Source organism: Dermacentor andersoni, chromosome 5, assembly GCF_023375885.2.
Source record: "Dermacentor andersoni chromosome 5, qqDerAnde1_hic_scaffold, whole genome shotgun sequence".
NCBI lineage: Eukaryota > Metazoa > Arthropoda > Arachnida > Ixodida > Ixodidae > Dermacentor > Dermacentor andersoni.
The window spans coordinates 140,093,919-140,112,217 of NC_092818.1; the positions used below are offsets into that span (position 1 = coordinate 140,093,919).

Genomic DNA, 18,299 nt, shown 5'->3' on the forward strand with positions numbered 1-18,299 from the left:
CTAAACCATGCAAGCTAATGATTCTGGGATGAGATGATTGTTTCGGGGGAGTAAGATGCGTGTAAAGTATACGTGCACCTCTAAACCATGCAAGCGAATGATTCTGGGATGAGATGATTGTTTCGAGGGCGTAAAGAATACGTGAAATACACTATCACCAACAGGTTACTCACCATATGTATGTCACCATCATAGCCATCATCAACACCACCATCGATGGTCCGCCTAGTTTTACTAAGGCCTCTCCGAAAGATCTCCAATTACCCGTTCGTCTTCCCGCTCAATTGGCTACGCAAGCCTGTGTAAATTTCCTAATCTCATCACACCACCTGAGCAATTATCTTCCATCATCAGAGTTTCAACCATAATATCAGTTACAGCCGTTATCCGTCTAATCCCTACTGCCATCTTCATGTCCCTACCACCTCCTGTTCCATCGCTCATTGCGTGATACTTAGTGTCTTCTCAAGTTCCTTCATTATCCTGCAAGTTTTAGTCCCATAGATTAGCATTGGTACGATGCACTTACTGTATAGATTTCTAGGATAACTGTATAAGCTGCCGTTCAGGACGGCCTTTTCTATCGGTACTCGATAGGCTGTAAAAGAATCGGCTTTGACAGCCCAAATATTCATTCGGTTGGTCGTTTTTCTGCTCTTTGACCGAATTCGTTTCAATGCATAATCATCCGCCAAAATACCTTCGACACAAAGCCACGTCGACCATGAAGAGAGACATGACCGTCATATATATGCGAAACTAGCAACAAGCGAGAAGGCAACGCTTTCCGTTTGTGGCTGCGTGTTACGGCTTCTTATGCAAACTACCAGCGATATACCACGCCTCGTGGCTTCCACTACAGTGCTACACATTGAGAAATACACGACTTGGTCGCTTCACAAAACATCCGTAACGTTACTGCAGCAACTAAACCGTACTATACGAGCCGAAGCTACTTCCAGTATAGGTAATTTATGATGCTCGACTGCAACTTTTAGAGCTCGCTTAATATAGCAATAGAGTTTGATAAAGCAGTATTTCAGCCCTTTATATAGCGGTGCCGGAGCACCCTTTGAAGCCGCCGACAGTCATGAAGGTCTCCGCCCAACACCACCTTACCTATTTTCACACCGGTCTCATTCGTACGTCGTCTGTTCTGCTTCTCAACGAATTTCGATGTTCCGCACGGCTACCTTGTACTTCCACAGATCGGGATCTCTTGGTACGAAAACAGGACGTGCCGGTTACGGGGGAACGACGGATCTGCTCATGGCGGAAGAGGGTGGGAGTAACAGTGAAAAGGCAAGGGAAACGAGAGACGGTGGGGAGGGGAGGGGGGTGCAGTTCTTCGGCGACGCTGATCAAGCTTTTTTGCAAGATCGCGGCCACCAAATCACATAGCCCAATCCTTCTTATCAGCACTGCCGAAAGCATGCATGCATTCTCTCCCACGGAACGCCGAGAAGATGCACAGTAGCGGCCCACTCTGTGTCGGATCGATTTTCGGGCTCGAGAGTCCTTTTCATTACGTGCCTTTGTTGCCATGCGCTCCCCGCACTATATAGGCGACGTGAGCTCAGTACAAAATGTTTCATCGAATTCAAGGAAAAAAAGAATCGCGGAGGGGAAATCTGGAGAGCAAGAGAGATTGCGGCTGTCTTCTTCGATTGAATTTTCATCTGCTTTCTGGAGCGTCCATCTTCAAAAGGTGAACGACGTACGTAAGAGAGGAACTCTTGTTCGCTTCCTTTTGTTTTCTTTTGTTTTCTTCGCCAAATTAAGAGCCTCGAAGCGCTTCATCGCACAATTCCGGTACTGTTTTGATCGATAAGTCCCCTAGGCACAATCATAGCCAGATCGCGCCATGGGGCAATAATACGATTGCGAAACTCCGCCGCCCCTTACGCACCAACCTTACGCAAGTTAGGTAGCGTTGAGTCCCATAATGGAATCTCGAAAACTCAAAACTCCGGTCAATTGAAACAAAACTCGCGATTTCGTTTGATCCGTTATGCACCTGACGCATTCGGAAACCGCGTAACTCAAACAAGGCATTTCAATAATTCGAGCTTTCGGCAGAGTATAACGCAAAGCATATTAAAAAAAAAAAATAAGCGCGGCCAAAGCTGAGTGAAAAAAAAAACTTATTCATAGGAAAATGAACATATGAACATATTAGCACGTTTGATATTCAGATATTAATCCTTTAAGCAGGGTGCGGAAAGTCTCTATACCTCCTTTTGGGACCATCGGTCCCATGCCGATACGCGGCGGCAGCGCCGCTTCCACCATTGGCGGTTGCCGGATATCCAATTGGAAATAATTTACAAACTAAACAATACTTCCGTGACGTCACTGATGAGGTCGGAGGGTAGAGGGAGAGGGCACGCCACCAAGAGGAGGAGGCTTGCCGCGAAGCCCTTCACCACTTCGCATGCAAGCTGGCTGAGCTCATGCCCGCTTGCAGGTCCGCTGGCCGCGCGGCGATGTTTACGAAGCGCTTTTTTTTCTGCCGCGTTTACATTAGAAGCTTCTATTCATTTTTTAAAGCTCTGGGACAGCGCTCGTACACACCAGTGCCAAGCAATCATAATGAAAAATAATTATATAGCAAACCATCGTTAACTACCAATATTCGCGGGTAATATATTACATTTCGTCATTTCGTGAAAGTAGCCGCTTTGAAATTCCTAACTTGTGGTTAAGTTTATGACTGCACTTCAACTAGTCCACAGATATAATGGGGGTAGTAAAAATAAACTAACTTTCTGGCACCATCAATCGTTAATTTTGTTCGCGAGTTGTGAAGTGGATCAAGTAAAAAAATGTGTAGCCCAACAAACACGCACTCAAGCCCTTCAGTACAAGTATTTCCCCGACAGCATGCAGATGGGCTGCCGTCATGACGAATTGGTTGAGCGACGCTGGTTCTATGTCAGTCCACTGAGGCTTGCACAGAATTGGTTTACTCATGCAATATGAATACCTGCGCAGAACAGAAATCATTGTGCTTACCAGCTGTCATTATGAAACCTGAAAAACTTCGCAGAATTGGAATTCCCGGTGTTAGAACAGCGCAGAGCCGCTAGAATAGCAGCTTGGGCTTGTTGGTTTTCCGTTCTGGTGTCAACAGTGCAAAACGTAGACGGGACACGAGACGAGAAGACGACACCACCACAGAGCCGCGCAATACATGATATGTCCGCTTTAGCCATCTTCGTCTAATGCTTGGTTGATCACGGTTGACCTGATTCCCTGCGTCTTCCGTTCGTTGCACGCTTGATCGAGCTTCTCTGTCTTATCTTTCCCATCTTCATACTTGGGACGACAACCGAAGCGGATGACCAAGCGCGATCCGACTTTTGATATCGCTGAGCGAGTGGCAAGGGTGAGCGGAGGTAAGCTCGACGGACGCACGAAGACAACCACTTATCGCACTTCGCCCGATTTAGAATTCCCCAAAATAGAAATAAAAAAAATAAGTTAGGATATCCGGCAACCACTTGGAGCGAGCATGTTCCTTGAAACCGAAACTATAGCATTCGCCTTCCGGGGGTTGCTTTAAGCGTCACGACGTGCCGGTTAGTTTTTCAGCATGTACATACGCCATAAAACGAAGCTGTAGGAAGGATATAGGAAGCGAAGATAGGAATGTGAGGACCATAACAAGGGTGCACCTGTACTGGATGCACGGTAAAGAACCGCAGGTGGTTAAAATAATTCGGAGGCCCCCACAACGGCGTGCCTCAGAAACAGATTGCGGTTTTGGTACGCAAAAACCCAAGAATCTATAATTTAACGAAAAATAAACCGCTCTGTTTGTTTTATTATATTAGACAAAATAAGAAACGACGCTGAAAGGGTTAAGAAAATTAGGAGCTTGATGATGAATAGTGTTTAGTGGCGCAAGGGGGCAAAGAACGCTGAGAAAAAAAATCACTTCCCACGCACTCCCTACTCCAACAGCGAAGCTGAAACGTGCGGCCCCGGTGCTTATCACTGGGCTAATGCCGACGGTTCATTAAACGACGGCTTGGTAGGCTACCGGATCCTCAGTACGCAGTTGCTGCTTGTGCTCGGCTCCACGATCCTGTTCTTGTGCCCGGGCTGCAGCATCGGCACGGCGAAGACGAGCTCGTTCCCAGTTCTGCTCGCGGCGTTGCTGATCGAAAGCCGCCTGCTCCTCAGGAGTACGTACGACGCGTGGCTTACCCATTTCGGAGCCGGAGAGAAACTGCTGTGCGCGCGCTCGGCTGCGACGGAGAGCAATGACGTCGGTACTGGCGCAGCTAATCCAACACTACCTAGATAGCACAAGGCCTTTTTACTTCGATCCATGACGTCATGTTACCTGGCTCGACTGCCATAGAATCTAATGGGGATGCTCCCGAGTAGGCAACAGGTATTTTGACGTCACCGCTTTCATCACGCCAGCCTTGTCAATCGAAATTTCGGACCAGGTAGCGTGACGTCATGAATCGGAGTAAAAAGGCCTTGCGCTATCTAGGTGGTGTTGGCTAATCGCACGCCTCTCTTTTTTTTTTTTTCTTTTTTTGCGCATGCACATGGGGTTGCTCCGGAGGAGTTTTCGGCGTACAGGCGACCGGCAGATGGACCGACGAACGGACGGACGAATCGGCTAGCCATATACAGCATCGCTGTAAAAAAATGAGAAGCTTCAAATCGCTCACTCACGCCTTGTGACCTTCTGGATACGTCATACTACGTTGGTGCCACAGATTCAGGACAGTGCGTGTGTGCGTCCAGGCGCGCGCGCGTTTGTACACCTGTAGAGTTCGAGATATGGCACAATAAGAAATATATAGTACACGAGGTCTTGCCTGCAGAGGATTGTCAAGCGAACCTTAAAGGGCCCCTGAAACGGTTTGGACAAATTTTGTAGACGCGTAGGGTACAGCTTAAGTAGAACATTCACACCACAATTTAAGTGAAGCGTTACGTATTAATGGAGCTACAAGCGATTAGAAGTTACCCTCCTCCCTAGTCATGCTTTTCCTCCTCAACTCGTTCGCCGAGCGATCGGGGCTAAGCTCCGCCTTCACTGGTTTCGCGTCACGATGCGACGTCACATCGTCCACTTCCGGTTGTTTTGGAGCCCGCCCCCGCCCGCGTGAAACCTCTCCGCTAGCCGCTTGGCCGTCGACCCCAAGCGAGAGCTATCGAAGCAGCGTGCGTTGCGAGCATTCTGTCGTAGCGCCGAACGTGTCTGGTATTCCGGTAACCACAGGCAAGCTGGTCATTTCGGCAAATGACTGGAGGCATAAACTCAAGCTGATGAAGGAACTTTAGCGTAGACGTACGTGCGGCCTGATCGGTCTGCACGGTCCAGCCACTTGTTGGCGCAGCGCTTAACCAGCCAAACAAAGCGCTAATATTGCTCTAACCAAATGTAAAACATTTTAAACATGTATAAAAACAAAGTGTTGATGATTACACTCCTGCGAAAAATACACACCAGCAGCCAAAGAAGAATACACTTCGTTACTGCTACTGTGTATGGTTGAGCTCTGTGCCACCAGGTGGCTGCACCGTGCAGACCATTCGCATTTGCGATTCTGCTCATCCCATGGCTCATCCCGTTACGGCACAGTCAAGCGGCCAGACCCTGTCCCCTTGCGCTTGCATTTACCCTAATACCGGACTCGCGAAACGCTATTGCGTTAGTAATCTTCCGGTGTAAAGTGACGGCCACAAACGCGCAAACCCTGGCGCCGATCGGATAGCGGCAGTCCGATGTGCAGCAGCCAGCTCGCTCGCATGCTGCCTTGCAGAGGGACACGATGTCGCAGCTTGACATATTGCCAGTCGCTACGTTTGCAGTCCACAAAGCAACAGTCGAATCATAGTGCTCGCGAAAAGACTGAGACCGACTCTGACCGCGGAGCTCTCGTCAAAATGGAGTACGTTGTAACACAAGGAGACGACACTTGCTGTGTGCCGGAAGTGCTGAATTGTATTGAAAAATCGTTCTTGTGCATTCTCTTTATGTTACTTTCTGTTTATAAAAACAAATGAACTAACATTCCAACTATTACAAAGATCATTTGTTTACCATAAAGTTGGAAAAATTATTGATCACGCGCCCTGGTCAGCCAATCGGATAGCTCGCCCCACTGACGTCATATGGGTGATTTTCGTCATATGGGTAGGGGCGGCTTAAAATTCCGCCGAGCAGCGTGCTCCGATCGGCAGCGATGTGCATTTTTAAAACCTTATAATAAATTACACGCTTTACGCGGAGCACTTAGATGTGTCAATTAATGATCAGAAGGACCTACTCTAACGACTCAGTACGTTTGTAGAAAATCGTCAAAATCGTTTCAGGGTCCCTTTAAGACACGGGTGGCCCACAGAAAATGTTGAAGCCGCAAAAACACTTGAAGACATGTCCCGGCGACTCAGCGACTGCAACGCTCTGCAGCTAAACACAGGGTCTCCGGTTCGAGTCCCGGCCGCCTTCCAGATGCAGCGAGAATGATGCAAAAGACGCTCGTGCATTTATATTATAGGGATCTCTGATAGCCCGTTGTGCCGTTTCGGAATTGATTGAAAGAGCAATTGAAGGGGCACTAAAGAAAAACGCTTAAAGCAATAACAGCATGCTCCCAAAGTGGTATAATTATGGACGATGAGATCCACGGGCCTTTTAGGGAGCTTCTTCACGGAAGAAGCCTGCCCGCATTTAGTTAACCTAATATGCTGCACAGCAAAGCACGCTGAAAAAAAAAAAAAAGGCAATACAGAGGGTGTTTCTTCTTTTTCTTTAGCTGCACCAAATTTTTAAAACTAGAAAAATATAAATCTCGGTAACGTTATGTTTACCATTCGAGTGTACGGATTGGCAGCCTCTAGATACAGAGCAATTTCCGCAGTCACGTGCGTAATTAGCGAAGTTACGGTAATTAACTTTTTAATTGTCAACTAATGATGGCTACAGCAAATGAGTACTTTGAAGGCCGTCCTCGACACTACCTATACCAATGATTAAATCTTGAATCGCAGCCGTCGATGTCGCCGCCTCCCCCCCCCCCCCCCCCGCCCCTTTCGGGGTGCCGTCTCCTAGGTCACCACTGGTCCGGCCCCGCAAGCAGCTTGCGTTATCTCCTTGCTGTGTGCGGCGTTGGCCTAGCGCTTCAGTGCCGGCAGGCCGCCAAATTTACTTCGTCATCCCCTTGTGCCCCCGAAACGGCGTTTCATCGGTGGAAGTGAACACGTGGCGCCCAACGGAATGACGAAGTACATTTGGAAGCCCGCCGGAATTGAAGCCCTAGGCCAACGCCGCACACAGTAAGGATATAACGCAAGCTGCTCGCGGGGCTGGACCGGTGGTGACCTCGGAGCCGTGACGAAAGGCGGGGCGAAGGGGGCGACATCGATGGCACAGACGCTCTTTTTCCCGCCAGTTTCGGTTTCAAGGAACCTGCCAAGGGGAACTAATTGTTCGCGTAGCTCCCACATGAAATACGCTATTCAAGATTTAATAATTGGGATAGGTAGTGTCGAAGACGGGCTTCAAAGTGCTCACTTACCTTAGCCACCTATAGTTTATAATTAAAAAGTTAATTACCGTAATTGCGGAAATTCATCTGTATCACCGTACAGTCGAATGGTAAACGTTGCCGTGATTTACAGTTTTCTAATTTTAAAAATTTGGTGCAGCTAAAAAAAACAATATATATATATATATATATATATATATATATATATATATATATATATATATATATATATATATATATAAGCACATTGCGGAATTCAATACCAAAGACGTAGGTGAACTTTCATCGAGAGCGCAGGTTCAGGGTAGTTGCACGCCAGAAAACAAAGGAGACATGTGGTACGACACTACCTTGAAGTTCTCACGTAAATATCTTCGGCGAGGTCACAGATCGCAGTAACGCCCGGCCGAGGCTAGTTAACTGTTGAGAGAGAGAGAAAGAGAAAGGCAGAGGAAAGACAGGGAGGTTAACCAGATATTATCTCCGGTTGGCTACCCTGTACTGGGGGAGGGGCAAGGGGATGCAATAGGTGAGAAAGAAAGAAGGATAAAAAAAAGGAAAAAAAACAAAAAACACCTACACTCGAATATATACGAAAATATGACTTGGTATCTACTTGGCTTTTACGGTACGTAAAAGTTGTGCATAATTTGAGACGTCTACATGATTTCACGGTTTCTGGCGCAACATACAGGGGGAGAGTAAACATCGCTCGAGCGAGAGAGAGAAAACAAAAATGAGCGGAGAGCACAGCCTATGTCAGTTTCCTCATTTTATTGCGATCGCGATGACATGGTCACTCCGACGAATTTTCGCCATCGCCGTCGCCGTGATGTACCGTATAAAGTCTAAGTGCGATAAGATCGCGGTTGTGCACCGCATGCTGTAGCTACGAGGGAAAGCTTACGATGATGAACCGAGAAGGATGGTGGCTTAAGCGGCGGCGTCCTGTCACGCGCGCAAGGGGGGAGGGAGGGGGTGGGGGGAAGGGGCAGGTGAACGACCTTTCCCCGCAGCGCAGCGCATCTTCATGTCTACTTCGGCGGATGAACGCGGCCGCGTGCACCCTATCTTGAAGGTAATCTGACGTGGGTTGAAAGGCTAGGCTACCCGAAATGGCTGATGGGTTCGTGTGCGCTATATTCTCGCGCTCCTAGTCACCTAGTTCGCATGGAAGCGAGAGGCAGCACGAAGGGGAATTCTCTCGCCGCTGCTACCGCTTCATTCCGCCAACGTTCTGACAGCGAGTGTCGGCGGTCATCGAGTGAGATGTATTCGCGCGCGCGATAACATATTTATTTAGTAAGCCAATGTTTACACCAGCCTGTCAGATCATAAAACTACTGACCTTAGTTCGTATAGCTTTCTAAAGATGTGCTGTTGCAATCAATGCTTCGCCTTTCGGGAGAAACTGCAACATTTTTTTTTTTCTTATAGAAGTATGTTTAACCGGAACTATAGCCCTCACTCTCAGAGGAGCAGGCATACGACTTTCATTTTCGCAGATAGCTGGCAATATTTTGCATCCGCGAATGTATTTAAAGGAGTACTGACACAAAATTTGAAGTGGAGATAGCGCGTAAGATCTATTTATGTGGGCACATACACATCGCCTGCAAAATATCAACGGCGAATATAGCTTAGAACATAATTAAAATCAATTTTAACGTACGTGCGCGCAGGCAACCGCAATACGCAGCACCTCGCAACATCGACATCAAGGAGGTATTGTAAACAACAACAACAACAAAAAAAACGCACGTCACGAATTTTCATTGGCTGCCATGCTGCTTGCGTCTGCTCTTCTTTTCAGTTTGTTGTTTGTAGTGGGACGCTCTCCGTGTCGCTGCAACTGCACAATTAAACGGCAGTTTCTGTCGTGTTAAATGCCGTGCAGGCCATGACGTTCGACGCCGATTTGTCGTGTCTTACCATTGAACGTGGCCGACGCGAGGGTCTTGAGGTTCACCTCGCTGTTGCCGGTCGCAATATTCGAGTCGCTGCTTTCTTGTCGGCCGAATCGAAAGTGGTTGGCCACATCTAATTTGGCCCGCCTGCAGGAAATCGCCCTCCACGACGAAAACGACGAAGATGGTAGCGAGGACATCGCAGAGCGCATGCAGGTGTAGCAGACGAACTAGCAGCACAAAGCCCGGACCCCAGCGTGCGCGTTGGCGTGCGCGTCAGTGCATACGTCAGAGGTTTTTACGATCGCGTGCCCAGCTTCTCGGGCCCATCTTGTTGCTTCTCGAAACAGAAACTGCAAAAGCGCCCTTATCCCAGGCATTCGGAGCACGAGCTCAGCGATTGCAGAGCCATAATTCCTTTTAGTAATTGTAGGAAACTCTGCCCAACCGGCGAGATTGGTTATGGAATTTTAAAAAAAATTCTTCCCTCAAACAAAATTTTCTCGAATTAATATTTCTAGATCAGAAAGTTAAGAGTTTGGTGCACATAATCAGCCAACTGGCGTATCTTTATCTGGAAGTTTGGATGCTTAAGTCTGGATGCTTAATCTAGATCTGATTGTCGTGAAAGTCATTTTGTCAACTCTGAAAGCAATATTTTGGAAAACTAGCTTTTTTTAATAATTTCACATTATATTTACCATGAACAATACCAACAGGCAAATGCAGGAAAAAACTTAATGCGACGGAAACATTAACAACGTTTATGCAAAAAAATTCTGAAAGTGATCTTTTTTTTAACCGAGCCCCTTAGAAACGGAAAATTCTTACATGCATACACTTATGACATCGCATGAAAGATCAAGGCAAGTAGAATATTCTAAAATAAGATTTATGATTGTATGTAGTTTCCCAAATTATGAAAAAAAATACATTCCATCCAAGGAACTTTTCCTTCTTCACAGACACTTGGAAAAATGCTTTAATGACAAAAAAAAAAATCGAGAAAAATATGTTTGTGAAAACTCATTCACACAATTGCCAACTATAGCCAATTTTTTTTCCAGAAAAATCAGCAATGGTCGCTTTTGGGTTCTGGGACATTTCGTGTGCAATGACCCAAGTGCAAAAGTGACGTAATCAGCAAACGCCCGCACGAAGGCGACGGGGCAAGTCATAATGCCCACAATATTTTCATACAATAAAATTACTTTTTGTATGAAACAGGTTTTATTCGCTGAATACTGGATGATTCGAGCTGGAGATAAAACTAAAATATTTGCCCTACGAGTATTTTAATTAATGCGGCTATAGTTTTCATCGAATGGAACTGTAGAAAAGCATGACTCAACACTGGGCTTTTTTTCGAACGTAAGAACAATGATGTGGTTACAATCATTGACGAACAGAATCACTGAAGTGTGACCACACCACTCTTCTCCTTTTTCCCACAGTAGCGTTTGTTCATGGGGTGCACTGCATCTATTCATTTGTTGCTGAAACAGCTCCAGATAAACCAGTCTTGTTTTCTCATCGAGCAATTGCATGTTATGAATGGGCCGGCCACTAACGCTGTCGGCACCATATGTCATGAAAAAGCATTCACAGCACACAGATGAATACTAATGTTCTTTTCTATTTGCTTTCACCCCCCCCCCTACTTAGGCTGAAGACCATTGTGAAGCCTTCGAGGAAGCCTGCCCATACATGAATTATTTGTGACATAGCATGCAACTCTACAATGTTCGACTTCATCTAACTCCAATGCACGCAACAAAGGCAGCGTGGAGAAGCTGGCCCCCAAAAGAAGAAAAATTTCTGCAACCCTGCATGGTCTGCGTATCGTACTGCACTTCCCACTTCCTCCATGACACGCTTCATATTTCAAATTTCGCCGGTGGTTCGGTGACCCTGGTGCATTCTGAATATTAGTTACACTAAAGAAGAAATTCCAGCCTGGCGCCAGCTTGCATGTAAACACTTAGCAAAACAAACTTCATGATATATTCATTGCACAGGTGGAATTCCCATGCCACATTTCTCTACAGTCGGTTTTTTTGTATGAGCACGCATTAAACAACCTCTCGTAGGCGCATATGCATCTGCAACATTCTAAGGCTCAAGACCACAATCTAACCTGCGTTTTGGATGCGAGTTTCACACCTGTGCAAGGTAGATGATTTTAAAACTATTTTATGCCATGTCTTTGCCATCTTTACAAATGCAGCTCGTCTCAGCACTCCTCTCTGGCTCTGCCGAGTGACAGTCACTGCGTCATAACAAAGCCATCATAATCAGGTACTTCTAGGATCTTCTGGAAAGCAGCAGAGTAGAGAAGTGTTTCAAACTCTTCATCCAGGAAATTTCTAGAAGCATCAGTCAATGGCATCCAAGATTTTCAGCGTGCTGGAGCGAATAAATGCTTTGTAAACAATGCCTAATACAAGGAACAAGCAATCCTTAATACAAGTATGCAAGGTGCTCAACACACAGTTCTTGAAGGGTATCTCCCCTGCTCCCCCCGCCCCCCCCAAAATATCCCAGAGGAAGTGAGGAAATGACGTCCTAGATCTGCAGCTCAACGAAGATATGTTTCCCAGCAACTCCTGAAAAGCATAGTGCATGATCTCCGGGATTTTCAGCATGTGTGTTGGCTGGGATCTCGGATGCCATGGCTAGCATAGTGGCGTCAGTTGAGGGACAGTGCTGCTTCCATTCTACGAGGATTGAGGAGGAGCATAAAGTCGAGGTGCATTTGTCAATATGGGCGTCTTTATCCACCGTTCGAAATGACAGCTTTCAAAAGGCATATGCTGCTCTGACAGTGTCTGATGTGAAGGCTACGACAGCGTACGGATTCACACAATGTCATGGATGTGAAAAACTGTGGCATGAGCTCCTCGTAAATGAACCATATCATACTCGGCTTTCTAGATGCTAAATGTGTCCACCTTTGCTACAACTTACTTAGGGGCGCCTCATCTTCAACCGAAGTCTATTTACTACAAGGATGGAACAGTTTGTTACAACACAGTCCACCAATGCGTTGCACGCTTGTGTTGTTCTCGTAGACAAAACAAAATAAAATGCCCAAAGTGGCGTGAAGTAAAATGAGGGAATGAGCTAATTTCAGACAAGCATGAAATATGAAAGTCGTACCACTCAGAGCACAGTAAAGAAATACAGTATTACGCCTCTTCTGGCTCAGTACATTCTTTATTCTCAAGCAGCATCTGTCAGCTATTTTTTTGCTGCAAATCATCACAGCAGTGGAATAGTTAGCCAAATCAGTTGGCCTTGTTATTGTTTTTGCTAAATTTGGGCAGCATATGCCAACAGTTTATGGCATGACCTAAATGCAAGGGTACTTTGCTTGGTAGTGAAATATATTAATGCAGGCATTCTACGAGGACATCCACGAGACTTCAAGGCTGAGCTATCTGCAAATAATCAACACTAAGGTCACGTGCAGGACAACTCCTGGATTGTAACCAAAAGAGGGCTAAGGGGTTGGAGCACGTCCAGAAATCATTTTCTGCACTAACTGTTCTGGCTTCAGGGACATTCGAGTAAGGCTTTCATATTATGATCTAAATCCTATAGCTGTCAACATTGTCCCTAATCTACACTTTAAATCCTTAAAAGGGCCCTGAAACACTTTTTGAATATAGTAAGAAAACATTGCTGATCTGTCATAAAGGCTGCTACGAACGTGTGAGCCAAATGTTATTGCACTGCTTGCAGCAGGAAATTCAGTCTCGTGCCAAAAACGCCGAAAAATCACTTGCTCTCACTTCCACATTGTTGTCATGTGCTGTCATTGAAAGCAGCTGGTAGACCAATGCTATTGGTTGATTTCCTGATCGGATTGCAAGAACATTCTCAGAATCACATAATTGCTAGTTTTGAGTTAAATGAATTAAACATATGTCTGCAATATGAAAAACACAGAAAAATTATTCCATCCTTGCCCTGCCAGCTGCACCTGCTGCGTAGCTTAGTCTACCGTGGCAGCCTAGGGGTGCGGAGATGAGCCCTTCCACCGTATTTCGCTGTAGGGTGCCTGAATGCTTTCCTCCTGGCCCCTGCGAGAACCCTCTTGGCTTCTCCCCTGTAGAGCTTCCATTGCGTAAGCGGAGACGAAAAGAGAGAGAAAGCCATGTACTGGTGCAATAACTCCACTAATACTCGAAGGATTTGAAAAACTTTTGTGGCATGAGGTTCATGACGCAACATACTTTAATACTGAGGTCATTCTATGAATAGGTAAAGAAGTGTTTCAGGGCTTATTTAAATCCATATAGGACAACCTTCTAGCACCCCTGTATGCATCAAGCCTAAAAAAAAAAATTCTGTCCACAGCCCCCAGCATGCCTTTAACTGTGGCCTCCAAAGACAGATGACCCCAACTTATATGCTGCATGTTTCCTGCACATGTTTAAGCCACTCAATTCAAATGCAGTTTCTGGTTACTTAACACGCACATTAGCATATGTGCATATAATTTGGCTCCTGTCGATAAAAGCAAATTAAACATACAATAAATTAACAAGTTTATGAAGCAATTATTCAAACTGTGACTCAATATTTAAACATAATTTTCACAGACCACGTAAACAGCTAAAGGCAAATCAATTACAAAAAGCTGATTTCCAGCTTCCAGCAGAACTTCCATTACTCTTATCAGCACGAACCCAATTTACTCTGCATTTCACTGTTGAAACAGGCTATGTATATGCATAATAGTTTGTGTAACAGTATCACAGTTTTGTCCTGGCTCATTTTATGTTCAATTTCATATAGTCCCAAACCACAAAAACATAACAAAAGCACAAAAGTTGACATGAATTGGCTATAAAATATCTCAAGCCAAATACAGACTATTTTTCCTGCAATGTCAACCTTTCCCTCTTGGACAAATCAGATACATCACAACAGATTGCAAAGAAATGACTATGTTAGCACATACAATGCAAGTACTTAATCATAACCAACCTAAGAACCTGTACTTTACTCTACAACCTTACTGACTTTGCCTTTTGCAAAGCAGCTGGCGACTTGGCTTTAGTGTTCCTTGTAAAGCTTGCATGCACTTGTTGAAACATGCTTGAAAACATTGCTGTGATGTTAGCAAGTGAAGTCAAAGGGGAGTGCACTAGCTAAATGGGTGGGCGGGCAGATGTTGTTGACTGAATGGTTGGTTGTAGCCTTCGTAGGAATGCAGGCCCCACTCTGCCTTTGCACTAGTGTTTTTTTTTTTTTTCTTCTTGGACGCCTCACATTCACATTCCCATCCATTGGCTCAGTGTTCGGAAAGAACCTCAACACCTGAGGTGACATGTTACAGGGAGTACGAACATTTGAATGTGTGTGTGGCAACAATGATGATATATGTGCTAAGTATGATAAAAAGAAGAATGTCTTCATTCTTTAATAAAAGTATTATTATCAACATTCATAGCAATCAAATTTCTTTGCAACACATCCACGAACAAAGGTGTTTGTACTTTTTATTGAAGGCCTGAGAATGCACCTACAATGGCATTGAGAAGACGCCGCACATCTTTTACAAGCAACATCTGCAGCAAGGCAGTGAAAAACGGAAAAGAAAAAGGACCGGTGTATAGGTAGGACATTCACCACCACCTCTGCTGTGTTACAGCTATGGACCCAATGAAGCCCAAAAAAATTTCAAATAAAAGCTTGTAGCAGAAGCTTCTCAACAGAATAAATTGCCTGCCTGTCATTGTGAAGATCATTGAAAATTTATTCCCCTTCGACATTACAGATCGGGACAGAGCACATTGACCACTGCACTCTTTGCAGCGCCCATGTGTCAGCTTCTCCGTCAAAAAAAATTTCCGAGGTCATCCTAGTTCGGCTAAAAAAAACAAGCATTGATAGTGATTGCAAAGTGTTAGTTAACTCCACGAAATAAGGTTCCTAGTTTTATCGGCCACATAAACTGCAGCACAAATTCACTTCGTAATTAACAAGGATGGCATCCCGTGTGAACAGGCAAACATGAATAAACCTCACTTGATGAGCCCGAATATTCGCTGTAAGAATTCTGGCAAAATGAAGAGTGACAGCTTCAGGGACCACATGCTTCGGCCTGCCTCTTGCTTCATCCTGTGTTTGACACTTGAGATTCTGTGACCTCCAACATTAAGCACTTGGAAAGACCGTGCATGTGAAGTGACCAGCCATTTTGGCACACCCTGCGTTTGCAGACACTATAGATGACCTCCCAGACATGGTGCATGGCCCGCATATGCACTCAGCCACATGAACAACTGTGCGCAATCATGGCCAATGTAGGAGAGGTGTGCTCACCTGCTGCCCCCTGCCCATTTGATCACGTGATGTCCAACACTGGACACGCAGGAGGATGGCGTGCATTAAGCCACCATCCTTCTTGGTAACTATTACATTGTGTTCTCGGCTCACGCTCGCTCACTCGCCCTCGCACCCGCAGTAAAGGGCACACAATGTTATTGCAGTTAAGCTTTTGTACCGAACTTCTCGCCGACGGCAAACATTGCCTGGAGTGTCCATACAATTGTTACTGCAATAATAAAATGGAGACAAAGGTTACATGCAGCACTGGCTTATTAGTACGAAGGTTGGTCAGGGTGCATACTACGTTATCTCCAAATCTCCAGATTTTTCCTAGTTTTCCTTAACTACTTTTATGAATTGGCAGTCCACCTTGGAATTTCAGGTGCAAGGAAAAATTTGTGGTTTATAGCTTGCCAAGCTACCATTCCTGCCCATAATTTCCAAACAAGTACCAAGAGTAAGGTATAAGTCAGCTCGACCGCACTATCATATTTGACTCAATCATGTGTTTAACAATATTGCAAGCATCCAGTCGAGCTAACAATCACAAAACCAGTAAACAGTACTATTATTTGCAGATTGCGTAGGTTCAGTTGAAAACTCTGCTTCCTCCTGGCACACCTCTAGCTTCACAATAAACAGTGTGATCCCAATTTTCCCCCGATTCAAAAAGCAACCAGGACGAAAAACAGGATGAAAATTCCTCGTCTACCCTCCGAGTTTTCTGTACTGACAAATCCCCTCAACATTCCAGGTTTTCCGTGGTAGTAGACACTGTGCAGGTGGACAGTGGGCTCCACATACATCTGGTGCGCACTGGCATACCACCACTGCAATGACTTCTTTCCCCTCCCCATGAAAGCTAGCAAGGCAGCCCCATACACTTCCACTATGATCAATCTCCCTAAATCTCCCTAAATGCAGAGGGATAAAGGACATCTCCCTATGCCTATCTGCGCATTGGTACTGCTTGGTGGCACTGTTTCAAGTGCTACATATATATATATATATATATATATATATATATATATATATATATATATAAAGAGTATCCACTGCAGGCAAGAACTGCTTGCCTTTTGAAACACATTATTTTTCCTGTAGCTTTCATCCCCTTTTACCCTTTTTTAAAGAAAAATTTTGTGTCCCACTTTTCTTGTGCTTTAACAAATTTACTGCGGCGTGGGTCACGGCAGTTATTGCCTCTGTGCAGCTGTGCAGGGCTTTCTTGCAGTGTGCAATGCAAACGACATCTTTCCTAGAAATCAATGCAGAGAAAAAATTCTTGTTCCTTCTGATCTAATGCGTCAACTACAGACTACAAAAAGTGCTGCAGTAGCCGTCAACATAAAATTTACAATATGGAGCCTCAATTCCTCAAGAACACTACAAACATGCACTTTGCTAAAAAAAAACTCATAATATAAACATGTGAATAGCAAACAATCAAAAATGCGGAAAATGTGCAGCACACATCTGGAACATAATGGTAAATGTGCAAAAGGCAATGTTGTTTTATGCTGAGCAAAGGTGTCCAAATATTTGCGCTTCTTATAACAAAGCTGGTTAAGTAGCCGATTGATGGTCCAGGTGTTGAAGCAAAACATGGAATCAAATGTGCAATGAACCAAAATTCTTTCCACAGCAGAAAAGCAGGGCTTTATTTTACAGGACAGCTTCAAGCCAGTAGATAGGTAAGTATCGACAGCACTGCTGCAGGTTAAGCCCTTTCAGGTTTATCTATATGGTGCAATGCGTGGAACATGAAACTAAACGTAAATAAATGTAAATATATGCGCATATCACGCCGCTCTAACACTACTGACACACGCATGTATTTTCTGAATAGCGCTCCTTTCTGTCAAGTTAATTTTTACAAGTATCTCGGCCTTTACATCACTCACGATCTACCATAGCACAAGCATGTGGAATTTATTAACGCTAATCGCACGTTAGGCTATCTACGCAGAAACTTTTACACCGTTCCTGCATCTTTAAAACTGACGCTCTACAAAACACTTGTTCGATCAATATTAGAATATGGCTCGGCCATCTGGGATCCCCCTCAAGTATCACTAACCCTCTCCCTCGAAGCCATTCAGAACCGCGCGTCCCGCTTTATTCTATCTAATTACTCTCGTCATGCTAGCGTAACACTCATGAAGCAAACCCTTAACATACCGGAACTTTCAGTACATCGTGCATACAGTCGCCTCTGCCTTTTCCACAAGATTTACCACAACCCGGTATTAAAAGAAAAACTTCTTACTCCTCCTTCCTACTTTTCATCCTGCAGCGATCACCTTCATAAAGTTTTCGTGCCATCTTGTCGCACGAACGCGTACTATTACTCTTTTTTACCACGCACCTGCAATGACTGGAACCACCTCCCCGCATCATTCGCTACTATTATAGACTCATCGAGGTTCAAGGCTGCTGTTCTCCATGCCATCTAACAAATATTTTATTCATTGATCTGCATTCTTTTCTGTGTATACAGTATGTACCACTCCTTTCTGTAGAGCCTACT

At 45.0% G+C, this 18,299-nt stretch overlaps 1 protein-coding gene across 1 annotated transcript in view; it reads left to right on the forward strand.

The window, feature by feature from the left end:
- igl (IQ calmodulin-binding domain containing protein igloo) overlaps positions 1–14,881 on the forward strand; it is a 251,059-nt gene extending 236,178 nt beyond the window's left edge. Inside the window, exon 5 of the mRNA XM_050178710.2 lies at positions 11,093–14,881. The gene's annotated coding sequence lies outside the window, so the exon portion shown is untranslated. The remainder of the gene's footprint in view (positions 1–11,092) is intronic.
- The last annotated feature ends 3,418 nt before the right edge of the window (positions 14,882–18,299 follow it).